Source organism: Erpetoichthys calabaricus, chromosome 7, assembly GCF_900747795.2.
Source record: "Erpetoichthys calabaricus chromosome 7, fErpCal1.3, whole genome shotgun sequence".
Classification (NCBI taxonomy): Eukaryota; Metazoa; Chordata; class Cladistia; order Polypteriformes; family Polypteridae; genus Erpetoichthys; species Erpetoichthys calabaricus.
Window position 1 is genome coordinate 105,442,476 of NC_041400.2, and position 16,810 is coordinate 105,459,285.

A 16,810-nucleotide genomic window follows, 5' to 3' on the forward strand; every position below is an offset into this window, starting at 1 on the left:
TTTGTGTTTTATCTTTGTAAATAATTTAGAGATCTGTTTACACTTTTACATTAAAGGGTCTTTTTCAGTTCATCCATGTTAAAAAGACACATTAAATACAGTGTGATTTCATACTGTATAACAATAAAATGTGAAAATTTCAAAAGGGATGAATACTTTTTATAAATACAGTACTATAAATCAGTGTCAATCACCATACTAGTCCCAAATTACTTTATTTTTTATAATTATTTTTTATTATACATCATCACAAGAAGGAAATTAATTTTAATTGAATACTACTCACTATGAGACTGTGATGATCCACTGGTTATCACTGCTTCCTTACTGCTATATTCCCCTGGGTTCAATTTATGGCAAAGTATGGCAGTTTGCTTGCTGTCTGGTTACTCGGTACGTCTTCTACTCCCCAAGACATGCATGCTAAGTTGTTATGCATTGCTTTTATATTTAGTGTTGATTCCTACGTTAGTGCACACCCAATACTTTTGGGATGGCTTCCAGTTCTCAATGATCCTGCAATGGAAAATGCACATTCAGAAAAAAACATGAATAAAAATAGTCTGCAAACTGTAATGATAAAGAAGGTTAAAGTACAGTACTTGAACATAAAGTTGATAGGAAATTTCTAAAAACATTGAGATGTAATGGATCTGAAACATGAAATGAGAATAAGCGGCTTATATCATCCGGGTTATTTTTATTTTTATTATAATATGTTTGATTCAGGCATTAATGTGGGCAACCAAAACAGGGAAGGTGTTAGAAACAAGTTAGGGTCTAGCAGATTGTGTGGGAGTTGGAGAGGGTGCAACTAGCAAGTGGTTGGGAAGTGCTATGCATGTGGTTTTTTGCAAATAAAGATAAAAATACTGTATAAAAGCCATAGAGGGCCTAGAAGACTCATCTTTTAGTGGATGTTATAATTTTACTATATTTACTAGAATAAATTATTAATTTGTATTTCTGTCTGAGATATTGTCCATGTGTAGTTTGCATTTTCTCTCCATGACTGAGTGGATTCCTCATTTTTGTCATCACACTCCCAAGGACGTCCTAGTTACATTTATTTGCGATTCTAAATTGCCTTCTCTGTGATTCTTAGTATGAGTGTGGCCTGTTGTAGCACTCTTAGAACTGGCACGATTATAATATGCACTGCCCTTCTAGAGTGGCAGCAAAGGAAAAATAAATAAATAAATAAAATAATCCGGAGCACGAGTGACCAACACTACTTTCCTACTACACCACCCCCAAGTACAGAGACACACCACTGAATGCAGGGCTAAGTAATAAATTATTATTGGAAGAAGATGCACACATTTACTGTAACAATAAAAACCCTATATACATAATATCGTGCTGCAGCGCTTCCCACCCAACACAAATTACGGCACAAAACATTTAAACACATACACTACTCATACATAAATTTGAGAAAGAGTAAAAAAAAATAATGTATTCATAGTCCTTTAAATATTATCTGTACGGAATATCTAGCACAGTCTGCGGTGGGGAATGAGGCACCGACCATACCTCCTATTCTGGGAAATGTACAGATCAACAGTTCCTGTGCTGGCCTGTCAGGTCCTCTCCCAAATACCTTTCACCAGAAAGTAAAAATAATTCATCCTGAAATGAACCCGGGTTCACCTGACATTTTCCATGCAGTGTCAATCCTTTCCTTGTTGCCTTTTCATGTGATGGTGTCCACTTCTCTTTTGGTTCTGCGCTTCTCCTCTCCTTTTTCCCGCCACCCATTTACTGTTGGCTCCTCCTCATACACACTGTTGGCCCTCCAAGCCAGGTGCTCCCCTCCCCTTGTGCAATTGCCTTACAAATTAAGCCATTCCACTAACAGGAATGGGGAAAGGTACAAACTCACAGTGACGCACACATATTCCAGACGACCGTTACACTGTAATGGACTAACACATTGTCCATAGTCATTTTCTGCCTTCTTCCCTGCTCTGCTGGTTTGAGAATGAAATTAAAAACTGTATCCCAGCTAAAGACATGTGAATGGAGGAGAGAACCATTAGTGCAAACATCATCATCACCAGAGACATTATGGTATCAAAAGCTGGAGCAGCGTCAGTGCTGCTGTGAAAGCTAAATGTCAGAAAGCTACGCATTTTGCATTATTGTTAGTACTTGTCTTGTAATTTAACCATCAATAGGTCATGAAGTAAATTTATTACCTTTTACATTGATTTTTTTATTTCACAGAAGTAAAATTATGATATGTGTAAACTTGAAGAATTACATAGGGATGGCAACACCTTCTTTCACATAATGAATCAATTGCCATTGTTGCCTTTCATAACTACACAATGTCTTTGTGCCACCCACACAATGAATGTTGTATTAGTGACACATTAGCACAGCGCAAGCACTTACCTGACCAGATCACACTGGCCCTGCTTTGAGGAGGAGCTGTTTGAGGAAGTTCTGTGCTTATAGGCATATTAATGCTTATTCTTATAAAAAGATTTTTTAAAAGATGATCAAAAAAAAAAAAAAGGAAGATAGCGCAGACACTTGGAAGCAAAGGGTTCATGAATGCAAAATGAAAAAATAAAAGAGAGAAGTGGTAATGCTGGTAAATGGCCTGGAATTCCAGAAGTTTTTAATGTGTTTGAATTTTTTACATACAGTGTCACAGACACCACCAGATAAACTAGTAAACTACGAGAGCAAATGTAAGCAGAAATGTATACTAGAATAAAGCGCTATATAAATGTAATGAATTATTATTATTATTATTATCAATAAGGTCTTACTGATTGTTTATAAAGGAAGGCAGAACCACTAGGCAACTTATGTAGTTGGGAGTAGAGAAAGTATCTGGTGTAGCTCTGCATTGTACGTTTATGGTTGTCTTATTAAAAAGACCTAACCTCACCTACAAACTGGAGTGACCATTTCCGTGTGCATTTTTGTATATGAATGACTCCACTTCTATGTTGTGGAGGTCACTCAAAAGCCAAAAAATCACCAATTCTAGACAGCTGGTAGGGAGAAAGAAGTAGACTCCCTAATATCGTGAATTTCAGAACTTGTTCATGAGGCACTAAAAGCAAATTATTTTATAATAATGTTTTGCTAATATTAAATTTTTCCCATGGGCTCACCACCTATGGGAGGGGCCAAGGAGGTCGGGTGCAGTGTGAGTTGGGTGGTGGCCGAAGGCGGGGACCTTGGCGGTCCGATCCTCGGCTACAGAAACTGGCTCTTGGGACGTGGAATGTCACCTCTCTGAAGGGGAAGGAGCCTGAGCTAGTGCGCGAAGTTGAGAGGTTCCGGCTAGATATAGTCGGACTCACCTCGACGCACAGCTTGGACTCTGGAACCAATCTCCTTGAGAGGGGCTGGACTCTCTACCACTCTGGAGTTGCCCCCGGTGAGAGGCGCCGAGCAGGTGTGGGTATACTTATTGCCCCCCAACTTGGAGCCTGTACATTGGGGTTTACCCCGGTGGACGAGAGGGTAGCCTCCCTTCGCCTTCGGGTGGGGGGACGGGTCCTAACTGTTGTTTGTGCGTATGCACCGAACAGCAGTTCGGAGTACCCACCCTTTTTGGAGTCCCTGGAGGGGGTGCTAGAGGGCATACCTTCTGGGGACTCCCTCGTTCTGCTGGGAGACTTCAATGCTCACGTGAGCAATGACAGTGAGACCTGGAAGGGCGTGATTGGGAGGAATGGCCCCCCTGATCTGAACCCGAGCGGTGTTTTGTTATTGGACTTCTGTGCTCGTCACGGATTGTCCATAACGAACACCATGTTCAAGCATAGGGGTGTTCATATGTGCACTTGGCACCAGGACACCCTAGGCCTCAGTTCGATGATCGACTTTGTGGTCGTGTCGTCGGACTTGCGGCCACATGTCTTGGACACTCGGGTGAAGAGAGGGGCGGAGCTGTCAACTGATCACCACCTGGTGGTGAGTTGGCTTCGATGGTGGGGGAGGATGCCGGTCAGGCGTGGTAGGCCCAAACGTGTTGTGAGGGTCTGCTGGGAACGTCTGGCAGAGCCCCCTGTCAGAAGTAGCTTCAACTCCCACCTCCGGCAGAACTTCGACCACATCCCGAGGGAGGTGGGGGACATTGAGTCCGAATGGGCCATGTTCCGTGCCTCTATTGTTGAGGCAGCTGACCGGAGCTGTGGCCGTAAGGTGGTTGGTGCCTGTCGTGGCGGCAATCCCCGAACCCGCTGGTGGACACCGGCGGTGAAGGATGCCGTCAAGCTGAAGAAGGAGTCCTACAGGACCCTTTTGTCCTGTGGGACCCCGGAGGCAGCTGATAGGTACCGGCAGGCCAAGCGGAATGCGGCTTTGGTGGTTGCTGAGGCAAAAACTCGGGCGTGGGAGGAGTTTGGGGAGGCCATGGAGAATGACTTTCGGACGGCTTCGAGGAGATTCTGGTCCACCATCCGGCGTCTCAGGAAGGGGAAGCAGTGCAGTGTCAACACTGTATATGGTGGGGATGGTGCGCTGCTGACCTCGACTCGGGACGTTGTGGGTCGGTGGGGGGAATACTTCGAAGACCTCCTCAATCCCATTAACATGCCTTCCAATGAGGAAGCAGAGCCTGGGGACTCAGAGGTGGGCTCCCCCATCTCTGGGACTGAGGTCACCGAGGTGGTCAAAAAACTCCTTGGTGGCAGGGCCCCGGGGGTGGATGAGATACGCCCGGAGTTCCTCAAGGCTCTGGATGTTGTAGGACTGTCTTGGCTGACACGCCTCTGCAACATCGCATGGACATCAGGGACAGTGCCTCTGGATTGGCAGACCGGGGTGGTGGTCCCCCTCTTTAAGAAGGGGGATCGGAGGGTGTGTTCCAACTACAGAGGGATCACACTCCTCAGCCTCCCTGTAAAAGTCTATTCAGGGGTCCTGGAGAGGAGGGTCCGTCGGATAGTCGAGCCTCGGATTCAGGAGGAACAGTGTGGTTTTCGTCCTGGTCGCGGAACAGTGGACCAGCTCTATACCCTTAGCAGGGTCCTGGAGGGTGCATGGGAGTTTGCCCAACCAGTCTACATGTGTTTTGTGGACTTAGAAAAGGCATTCGACCGTGTCCCTCGGGGAATCCTGTGGGGGGTACTCCGAGAGTATGGGGTACCGGCCCCCCTGATAAGGGCTGTTCAGTCCCTGTACGATCGGTGCCAGAGCTTGGTCCGCATTGCCGGCAGTAAGTCGAACCCGTTTCCAGTGAGAGTTGGACTCCGCCAGGGCTGCCCTTTGTCACCGATTCTGTTCATAACTTTTATGGACAGAATTTCTAGGCGCAGCCAGGGTGTTGAGGGGGTCCGGTTTGGTGGGCTCAGGATTGGATCACTGCTTTTTGCAGATGATGTTGTCCTGTTTGCTTCATCAGGCCGTGATCTTCAGCTCTCTCTGGATCGGTTCGCAGCCGAGTGTGAAGCGGCTGGGATGAGAATCAGAACCTCCAAATCCGAGACCATGGTCCTCAGCCGGAAAAGGGTGGAGTGCCCTCTCAGGGTTGGTAGCGAGATCCTGCCCCAAGTGGAGGAGTTCAAGTATCTTGGGGTCTTGTTCACGAGTGAGGGAAGAATGGAGCGTGAGATCGACAGGCGGATCGGTGCGGCATCCGCAGTAATGCGGGCATTGCATCGGTCTGTCGTGGTGAAAAAGGAGCTGAGCCGCACGGCGAAACTCTCAATTTACCAGTCGATCTATGTTCCTACCCTCACCTATGGTCATGAGCTATGGGTAGTGACCGAAAGAACGAGATTGCGAATACAAGCGGCTGAAATGAGTTTCCTCCGCAGGGTGTCTGGGCTTTCCCTTAAAGATAGGGTGAGAAGCTCAGTCATCCGGGAGGGGCTCAGAGTAGAGCCGCTGCTCCTCCGCATCGAGAGGAGTCAGATGAGGTGGCTCGGGCATCTGATCAGGATGCCTCCTGGACGCCTCCCTGGTGAGGTGTTCCGGGCACGTCCAACCGGGAGGAGGCCCCGGGGAAGACCCAGGACACGCTGGAGGGACTATGTCTCTCGACTGGCCTGGGAACGCCTTGGGATTCTCCCGGAAGAGCTAGAAGAAGTGGCCGGGGAGAGGGAAGTCTGGGCATCTCTGCTCAAGCTGCTGCCCCCGTGACCCGACCTCGGATAAGCGGGAGACAATGGATGGATGGATGGATGGATAATATTAAATTTACTTATTTGATCAGTTCTGGGTGTGACAAGGATGGACAGGATTAGAAATTAGTACATTAGAAGGTCAGCTCAAGTTGGATGGTTGGGAGACAAAGTCAGAGAGGCGAGATTGCGTTAGTTTGGACATGTGCAGAGGAGAGATGCTGGGTATATTGGGAGAAGGATGTTAAGGATAGAGCTGCCAGGGAAGAGGAAAAGAAGAATGGTCAAGTGAAGGTTTATGGATGTGTTGAGAGAGGACATGCAGGTGATGGGTGTAACTGAACAAGATGCAGAGGACAGAAAGATATGGAAGAAGATGATCTGCTGTGGCAACCCCTAACGGGAGCAGCTGAAAGAAGAAGAAGACTCATATATTTAATTGAAAATCCCTTTTGTGGGAGAGAGAGTACTGCAAAAGATTCTCCAGATGCTCTCTTCACTCCCCAAACACTTCATTTGATTATGCTGACCCCCAACAGGCAGTATTAACTGGAGATCTCTCCTCCTATTTCAATCACAATGAAACTTCTGAATCTTTCCGACTGCTGACTTTAATTTCATGCACTACATCCATATGCTCACAAGTAGAAACCAAAAAATGGAAATAGACATATTCTTTTGAGTATATTCAGATCAGGCCTGAGAAATTTGACTGAATCAGGGGCTGACAAGGGGAAGCAGGTGAAGAGGGTAATTTTGCTAAGATAATGAACACATGCTGATGAAATTTCCAACTCAGCAAAGGTCCTGGGCAAATTGTCAAATTAATCAGCTGCTATTTCAGTGGAACATGCATGTGCCAGAGTTAAACTTTAGCACTTCAAGAAGGAAGGAAAGGAAGGAAACAACCTGATGCAAACTTTGTGATATTACTTAGACACTTAGTACTACCAAATCACACTGTACTATTTATGTGTCAGTTTGCAGCAGATTTAGCTAAGTTTAATTTAGAGTCATGGTTATTAAAAGTGGCTACGGTCTATATAAGTGTTTAATGTAAAATATGAAATGGGCTGTTTACAAAATTCTTCATTGTAATTTCTACATGTTTACAAATATACCCAGACATACACCTATTTCTCTTATTCATTGTTATCATACAGGTCTTTATTTTGAACACCTCTTCAAAGTACAGTCTACTGACAGAGTACCAAGTCTGAACTGTCAAAAAATGGTGTCACCCGGTATTGTGTTCTGTTGAGATTAGTGTGAGTTGTTCTTGTTGTAGAAAACATTCAAATTGGTTGCTGTTCCCATCTACATGTCTCTTCCACTCTCTGAATATCTACATTTGTCAAAGTACAGTCCTTATAGATTGGTGGGATGTACTACGTGTTCCAAATTTTTGCTGAATCCATTTGGTTAGCCCGTTTAGTGCAACACATGCTGTCAGTGTGTATACCAGAGTACATTGTACTTAGCCAGCTTTATATCTTCCATTGTGATATCAGAATGTCAAATACATTTTTAATTATTTGGGGCACAGCATACTTCCAGTAAATATTTTTGTTGAGAAAGGTTTGCACCTGTAGAAGTAACTGACATAGAATTAATAACAAAAATTGTATTATTTCAAAGCAGGTAAAGAAGAGCAGAAATGCTTTGTTTATTTATTTGATGATGGCATTCATATGTTAATTAAGTGGAAATGCAGAATCCCACACAAGCACAAAAGGAGGGAATTGTAGCATCAGTGACACAAGGTTGTGGCATTTCGTGGGTGTCATTGATATGTTTTGAGAGAAACACACTTCCTTTGAAGACCTCGTAGGCACTTTCATGTCCAAATATCCCCACATCTACCATAATAAAGCAATAAGTGACACCATATGCTGCCATAAGGTTGGATTAAGGTGAGGTGACAGTGGTTATTATTTAATATTGGCTGTGCTTTGATCTAAACATGTTAGGAGCACCAAAGCACAATGGAAAGCTCCCGATTGTTAAAAAATCATGTACAGAATAATAATAAGAATATTGGTTTCCTGGTCTACTCCCCTGTAGTCAACCTGGCCTCAACCTCCCCAGTTAGTAGTAATTGGCTATCACCTGTTAGCCAGAAGGTCCTGTAGTCCAAACTCTCTCTGGCCTCACTCTCTCTTCAGACTGAGAATCAGGCAACTGGCTCACCAGCCATCTAGAATTATTGAGGAATATTATGTTTTTTACTTAAACCCATGTCACATGTTATATGACTTTTCCAGTCATAGACTTCATTTGCATAATCTTAGCTAGTCTGAGAAAGTCGGCAGCATGCTTCACGCTCCGCTGAAGTCGATCACCTAATGCGACATAACAAACGACTGAGACCAACTGGTCTGCAACAGGCTAGGATAAAATCAAATATTGATTTTCTCATCACTCAGAGTGATGAGCTGTGTATGCAGGAGAGCTAACAACCAAATAAAACAATACATTCTCATGAGGTAGTATAACATGTGTGTTTTGAACATCTCAAAGAGAAGAGAAGATCATCTGTCTGATGTCTCATATTTTACATACCACACCAGAATGCAAAAAATAATGAAGTACCAGTACTTTTACCATTAAACACCAAAACATTCAGGTTTTTGATTATGACAGACATCCCTCCTTTGCAGAACCGATTTCAGGGAGGTTTGGGTGAGGTTCATGAATGCAGTAAAAGGAACAGGAGGCTGTTCGAGGATTTGCTGGCATTAGGGTCACGGTCCTCTTTGGGGTTTCCACTCCAATGGGCACCCTTGGGTGGTGTCACTCTTGGGATCCAATTTGCAACCCTTGGGACTTCCACTTGAGGTTTCCAGTACAATATCAAAGAGATTGGAATCATCCTGCTTTCTGGGAGTCTTGGGATGTCTGTTTTTGTTTATTGCAATGTTGAAATGTATAATCAAATTATTTACCTAGTGTGATTATTCATCATTTGGGCAGTTCTAGAACTGTTAGTTTGGAGCTTTTTTGATAGTTTATGTTATCGTTTTGATGGTTACACATCACAATGGCATTTTGGAAGATTGCTGTGCTCTGATGCAGTGGCCATGTTGGTTATTGTTGTTATGCTCATTGCATTAAATGTGGCGCACTGTGTCATCACTCTCCACCTGTCAAAAATCTACGGAAAGACTCACCATGAAAACTACCTTTAGTTAGGGAAAAGATTACTATTTAGTTTGTGGACCTTCAGTTCAATTTTTTTAATATGATTTCTGTTTTGTGTTTTGGGTTAGACATTCGGCTTGGTTTTGTCTCCAGCTTGTTACTTTGTTTTGATTATTTTTAAATATATATTATATATAAATCAAACATTACAAAAATGAGTACTGGGAAAATAAAAAAAACAACTTTCTTCACCAACCCACCCAAACTGCCATGTTAAAGAAGTCTTGACACCATCCCGGTATCTGGCAACACTTCCATCAGCTCCTTAGATTTTTCCATTCTCAGGTCCTCCTTTTTGGTCTCATTGTAAACATGTGAACACGAAAATAGAGAAAAAAAAAAAAACAATTGTCAATGTCATGACATTTCACTATTATTGCTTATTTTCTGCTTATTAAAAGACTGAAAGAATTTGTGTGTTATCCTTGTACTTTGTAAATGATACATATTCGAATGGGTTTAGAAAGTAATGTAAAAGTAATTATAGATGTGATTACTTTTACCTATAAAAATTTGAGAACAATAAGATGTAATTTGTAATGGACTACTTTCTTGCAGTAAGCGTCCAAACCATGGTGGTAATTTGGGTTTTACTTATTGAAGAATTTTCTTAATTTATTACTATATCATTTTAATAACATTATTCATTTTCAATGTTATTTTATTTACATTCTTGCTGTCGTTTTGTTCAACTCTTCTGGTCTATGCCATTTTATGACTCTTTGTTGTTGCAAGCCATCAAGTTATATCATGTGATGTTGTCCCCAATGTCCTCTCCATCGTGTCAAAGATTTTGTATTCAGTTCCAAAAACCTTTACATACATTAGCTATTCTGTATGCTTGCAGTGAGTTAGTGCTTTGCATGGTTTTCAACTTGAATCTTGGTTTGTGCATAATTGCGCACAATTTATTAATCATTTACAGCCTTTTGATTTTTACTTTTTTGACATTGAGAACTCTCATCTTTTGGTCTTGTTGTTTTGGGGGGCTGTCTTTCCAGCTTAGCAGAACCCAATGCTACACAATAACTAAAGCTCACACAATAAAACTTAAATAATAAGCAATTTTTGCCTAATCATTTACAAAATAGAAGGCATGATAATGAAAACATGCAGTAATTTAGAAAGAGCAGAGAATTGTCTTGCTGTTAGATTACTTTTTGCATTGCTCAGATTTTTTTAAATTGAGAACTCATTCAGCACCAAAAAATTAGAAAAGATATCAGAATAACTGCAGCTCTAAACCATACTGTCTAAAAACAAGCATTACCATCTTCTGGCAAAGAAACTTGAATCTCTCAGAATATCATGCATATTGGTGATTTGATTTCAAATTATGTGATCTTGTAACAGTTGTACGGATTTGTTTACTAAGACTTGTTCTCGGCGTCATTAAGTTGTGCACCTCTTGAGGTTTGCTTTTCTACTGTACCTAGAGGTCACGCCAGATAATAACAGACACGCAGACTGAAATGCAGAACCGCATGAATCTGTTGAAGCAGACCAACTGATAACTGAAACCAAAGTTTGACTGCAACTTTGAAGATTAAGAGATACAATAAAGCAGAACTGAAGTTGGCACAGTTGTTCAGGGGTTTGCACTGCTCCTTCATAGTGCCAGTGTCCTGGCTTTGAATCCCGTGTCCAGACATTCTTCTTAAGTTTCTTTTCACATCTCCAAGTCATTTCCAAGATATACAGCTTGAGCTAATTAGAGACTCTAAAATCACCCCATTGTGAGTGAGGGTGTGTACATGAGTGGACCCTGTGATGGACTAGCTCCTTGTACAGAGCTGTTTCCTGACACAAGCCTAATACCCCCTATGCCCCTGAACTCAATTAAGTGGGTTTCAGAATGTTATGATATGCTATGTTAAAACACAATTGTCTTTCTAAGGCTTAACATAAATTAATGTTAAAAAAAAAGAACAATGCGACAAATGTAGAAATCACAAACAAATAAGGTAAGCTGAGAATTTAAGAGAAAAAAGCCTGAAGTATAACAGCTTAGCAACATTTCATTTGCACTTATAAAGTGTTGTATTTCAATAATAAACAGATGTGTAATCCCATCATGCCTGTGCATCTAGTAACAAAAGAAGCTACTTACTGAAAAAGTGGTGTTGCTTATGGAAAACTGTTTGTGCACTAATATTGGAAATAACCTCTAAACAAATTACAAGCAAAACATATTCCCCTTTCTCCGTCTAAATCCCAGTTTATTCATAAAGCAAAAAGAAAAAAAGCACCAATAACTCTTTTTATAGGTACTGAAAATTTAAATTGCAGTGTCTAATAAAAGTTAAATATGTAAACTAATCGTGTTTATTTAATTATGTCAGCAACGTTTGTGCCATTTTAATAAGTTTACAGATGAATGGTAAGATTCTGTTAAGAATCCTTTAAACATTTGTTAAAATAAAGGTAGTTATTATGATGTTCATATGAGCACATTGCCTGTGAAATTAGAATTTCATTAAATACCATTATTTTATTCACTTGTAAAAATCCTAGTGAGTTCAAGGTCCATTTTCAGTAGATTGTGTGATTAACCACAGTTCATAAATGAGCAGCGATTGAACTCTCTCAAGAAAAGGCCACATGCTTTATAAACACGACAAGCAATATTTCATCGCTATGGATTATTACCACTGAAGCATAGAGTAAAATAACAGAAAATGGAGTTTAAAGCATTCAAGTTTTCCAAATGGCAACAATGTATATTGTATGTCAAGCTGTTATGAAGGTAATTTAACATACTTGTCATCCATCCATCTGCCCATTAATTCTCTAAATCTGTTTTTTTTTTATTACAGGATCAATTTTATCTTTATACATCAGAGGCAAGGCAGAAATCAAACCAGAACATTATGGCGGTCCATCCCATGCTCACGCTCACTCACCCACCAATTAACCTAATGTGCACCCTGTTTGGGATCTGCGGTTAAATAGAAAAGCAAAGTCAGAAAGTGAATCAAATCTACCATCCTGGACCTGTGAGCCAAAAGCACTAACATCTGTGCGACACAACGTGCTTGTTACTCGGGAAATTGATCTCAATGTAGCATAATAACCAATTCTGTAAGTGAAAGAGTAGTCAAAATAGTGTAAAGGGTATTGTAGCTGCATTTTCACAAAATTACCAAAGTTCAGCAGCTCTAGCATCAAAAATGGGATTCAACAAAAGCCTGAAATAATTCCACAGACAAAATATCTTTGCTTTTAAAAGTTTTAGTTAAAATTCAAAGTAAAACAGTTCACACAAAAAATAAAAAATTAAAATGCCAAACATTAGAAAAGTTTGTGTCAAAGCTTATAAATCTTGTTACATTTCTAATCATTACAAATCTCTTCAAAACGTTTCTGAACCATTTCAAAACAGTCAGAAAACTGCATTCCTATCCCATTTCTAAACTGAAAATGGTCTTTTAAGTCCCTTTTTACTGGGACCTGTTCTAAACAACAACTGACTCAATTAAGACACCGTATCTTAGTTATAGCAAGAAAGTTCTATCTCTTACTAACTTACAGGAGGAAAAGACAATACCACTGTCTATGACTATGAAAGAAATTTATATTCTATTGAAATTAACCGAACTCTAATATGAGTTTAACTCAAAGTTTTACTTTCTAAGATTGGCTGTTACAGGTATGCTTCTTCAAAAATACCTACAGACCGAAGCTCCTTGGAAAACTTAATCTTTCAGGTAGCCTTGATTTAACTTCAAAAAAATATTTCCTTCTCAGAATTTAATAATGTGAATCACAAACTCAGGATTACAACCACTCAGACTCAATACAATACCAAGGGAGACTGCCTCCCCCAGTCTTCAATACAATTTCTGTGTAATATTACGATCAAAACTCCAAGGGGGAAAACTTCTTCATGTAATATCCAAAAAGCCATTGCCTTCCAACTCTGTGGTTTGGGTGTAACTTTTTCAACTTCACCTAGGGCAGCAAAAAAACTAAAGCCGGACCTGAGCTCTGCTTTCTCAAAACTACGCGGACTTTGGTGAGATTCCTGCCTCAGCTTCTGTGTATGTGGATTTGCATGTTTTCACCATGTCAGTGTGGGCTTTCCTTTGGTTTCTAATACTTAAAACTGTACATTAGCATAGTTGATTATTTTTCGCCTTGTATCCACTACTGTGATAATAGGTGTTAGGGTAGGGGATAACAGCCCAAAGGTAAGCCTGGGCACACTGACCTCCATTTAACTATTACAATAAATAAAATGGGGTAAACCTCCCAATGAACATTTAATGGAAGCAGCAGGCTAAGAAGATGGATAGACGTGATCAGTGCTTGTATTCTTATTTGCATTTATGTACTTGAATTAACAATGAAATGAAAAGGGAAACTGTGTAGAAAAGCAACAGGACACGCAGCATACAGTGTAGCCATCACCTTCTTAGACAATTATGTTATGACTGTTATTCATAGCATTTTAATTTTTTAAAAAACATTTTTATCCCGGAAAAAAGGCAATCACCATTTTTAACAAGGTTTAAATCTACGCTAACTCTGAAGCACCATTGTTAATCTACTTTTTTTTTAATGTGGTCTGCCAATTTCCAATACAGTTAAGACCCATCGGCTTTTTTCTGCAGTAATTGATTAAATTCCGCCTTACCTTGGAATGGTCAATCCAGTTAAGCATTTAACATCTCAGAAAATCTAAAGTCATATTCTTTTGTTACCCTTTTTAAGCATTTTGAATTAGTAATAGAGCCTTGTTATACCTATGGCATATAAAGCACCTGAATACATCACAGTACGGTTAAATGCAACACATTTTTGAAGCTATTCAACAAAAAATAGCAGGTTAATATTAAAATGCCACCAGGCATGTGATCATACTATTGAGAATAAGAAGATCAATACTGGACAGGTTTGAGGCTATTGCACTATCAAATGAAGTGTCAGAAGTCAAAGAAAATAGTGGTTTGAACATGAATAAAGAATTATGCATGACTACAATTGTGGAAGGCTGAACTCCTGAACTCCATAACTAATGAATTCAGATTGCACTAACTGTCTATACTGTCTATACTCACAAAAGGGAAATGACTGATAAGCTAAGTGTAGATTAAACAGGCAGCTAGTATATAAAGGGAGATACAGGCATTATCTTTGACCTTTTCTGTTAATAAACATAAAGAAACAGCAGGCTTTGTTAATGCCTCATAAATGTTACCCATCTGAACATCCAAATATTCAAAATGCTTAAAGAACGCCTCCAAAACGAATGTATTACAAGCTTTCCATTGGGAAGACAAAGATTCAGTTATATTAGTGAAAATATAGTTCACAAATCATGGAGAACATGCTGACCTGACGTTCTTGACACACTCATCAGTTGTGATAATGGCCACATTGACTTAAGAGAACTTCTTTCCATATGATTCGCAATGTTGGTTACAACCACAGGACAACGAATGGAAGGGTTACATGATTTTGGTGCCACATTCTCGGTGATTATTAAATTGTGAGATTCACTGGGTGATATTATTCCATAAATCCCTCACATGTGATCTTGATGTGGCCGATTAAACACACAGAGGTCAGCAATAAAATGTGTTTATCCAATAAATGGTTCCTCACCAGCATGCACACAGAAAACAAAAACTAACCAAATGAAACAAAACTCGCATAGAGTCTTCCCACTGACTTCACCTGACTTCATTTGTTCGCTGCTATAACTAGCATGACGCTTCATACTGTTCATATGGCTACTTTTTCATGCACCACTGTGTAAAATATAATTATGAATCCAGGGAGAGTTTTTCGTCACAACAATCTCCTGAGCTTCACAATGTCTGTGGATGAGTTTAAGGCAACAATGATAAAAATATGGCCAGAAAAGGCAACTCAAAATACAATGCAGTAAAGTATTTGATACTGGTTGTACCAGATAGGAACTCATTAAAGAAAGGGAATACAATTATAAATAAACTAGCGATAAATATTGAAAAAGAGGAATGAAAAGCAAAAAGTGCCATCTTTTACATGTTTCATCAATACAGCCTGCCTTTGGCTTATTACAGTGAGATGGTGCTGCATTGCATTGTGTAGGACGAAGTTCTGTTTGTTAGAACTGGTTGCATTTTCAGGCATATTTATTGTGAATCGAAATTAACATGGCTGGATTGGTTTCTGTGTGTGTGAGCTCAAGTGCTTTCTGGTGTCCCCAGTACACAAGTTTGATCAATACAACCTACATTTGCCTTGTTGCAAGTGATCCTGTGAGGTTCCTTTGCACAGGGTGAAGTTCTGCTAATGCATTCTCATGAATATTTCTTGTAAATTGAAAATTATGTGGGCTATATTTGTACGCCCCTGTGAAAATCAAGTACCCCCCCTGGTAAATGTGTCCTGTTGCCAACCAATTTATTTACAATTGTAATTTTCACAGGTAGATGAAGTGTGGATATCAAAAGAGCCCTGTTTGCAGTGTATTTGTTTTTTAATTAACTTAATGATATTAATGCAATTCAAATTCTAATACTTATCTGCACAGTTTTACATAATAAGGTTTTCAAATAATAGAGTATCTTGAACTCTGATTGAATGTAATTGGGCAAACTTGACACTGAAATTGTACCTCTTAGTGTTTTAGTATATCAAACTTAAATAACCTTCATTTAAAAAAAGCATTGTGAAAGATTTACCAGGTAACAGGATTACGGTTGTACCGTAATAGCCATTGGCAAGGGAAGAGTACATCAAAGGTCTGAAAAAGACTTACAGATCCACACTGGCATTAGGAGCGTTCCTCTGTACTACTACGGTGCAGGAGACCCTGTCACTTCAGAGTAAGCGAACTAACTTTACTTCAACTGCTACTTTACTAAAGCTAGCAGTTTACTGGAGTAATAGTTGAGTAACATTATGTGTAATAGTTTAGATATCAAGTGTTTAACAGATATCATCTGATGTTACAGTACCTAACTGACACATGGTTGTGGATTAATTATTACTACCAGATAGACCTCAGGACCTACACACGTTGTTTAAGGCTGCTAACGTTAGTTGACATATGAAGTGCCCTGAGTGTTGTTGCATTGAAGACATGTTTGTAAATTGTCCCAAAACACAGGCTGTGCCCATTTAGCTATTGGGTGAATTGTGAGAAAACACCACGTAAGCAACTTTAATATAGAAAAAGAGCAATTACTGTAGGTCAGATTAATTTCATTTGTTGGTTTGTTTTTTGGCAGCTAACATCACTAATTTGGTTTTCTATCTGCTGTCATTGGAAGGACAAAAAGCTAAATTCATAAGTGTGGATGACATATTCACATGTTCATTTTTAAAATCTTTATATAGTCAGCTTCATTTTGACCCTGCATTTACTGCATTTAGTAAGTGATTTAAGCATGTTCAGTAGTATTAGTTTTAATTTTATTTAAGTAGTATTTTATATATTATTACTAGTTGTGTAAGCCCATGCTGTAAAAAGCCCAGGGTCCTAGAAACTGCTGAAATCATCACAAAAAAATTGAAGTGTA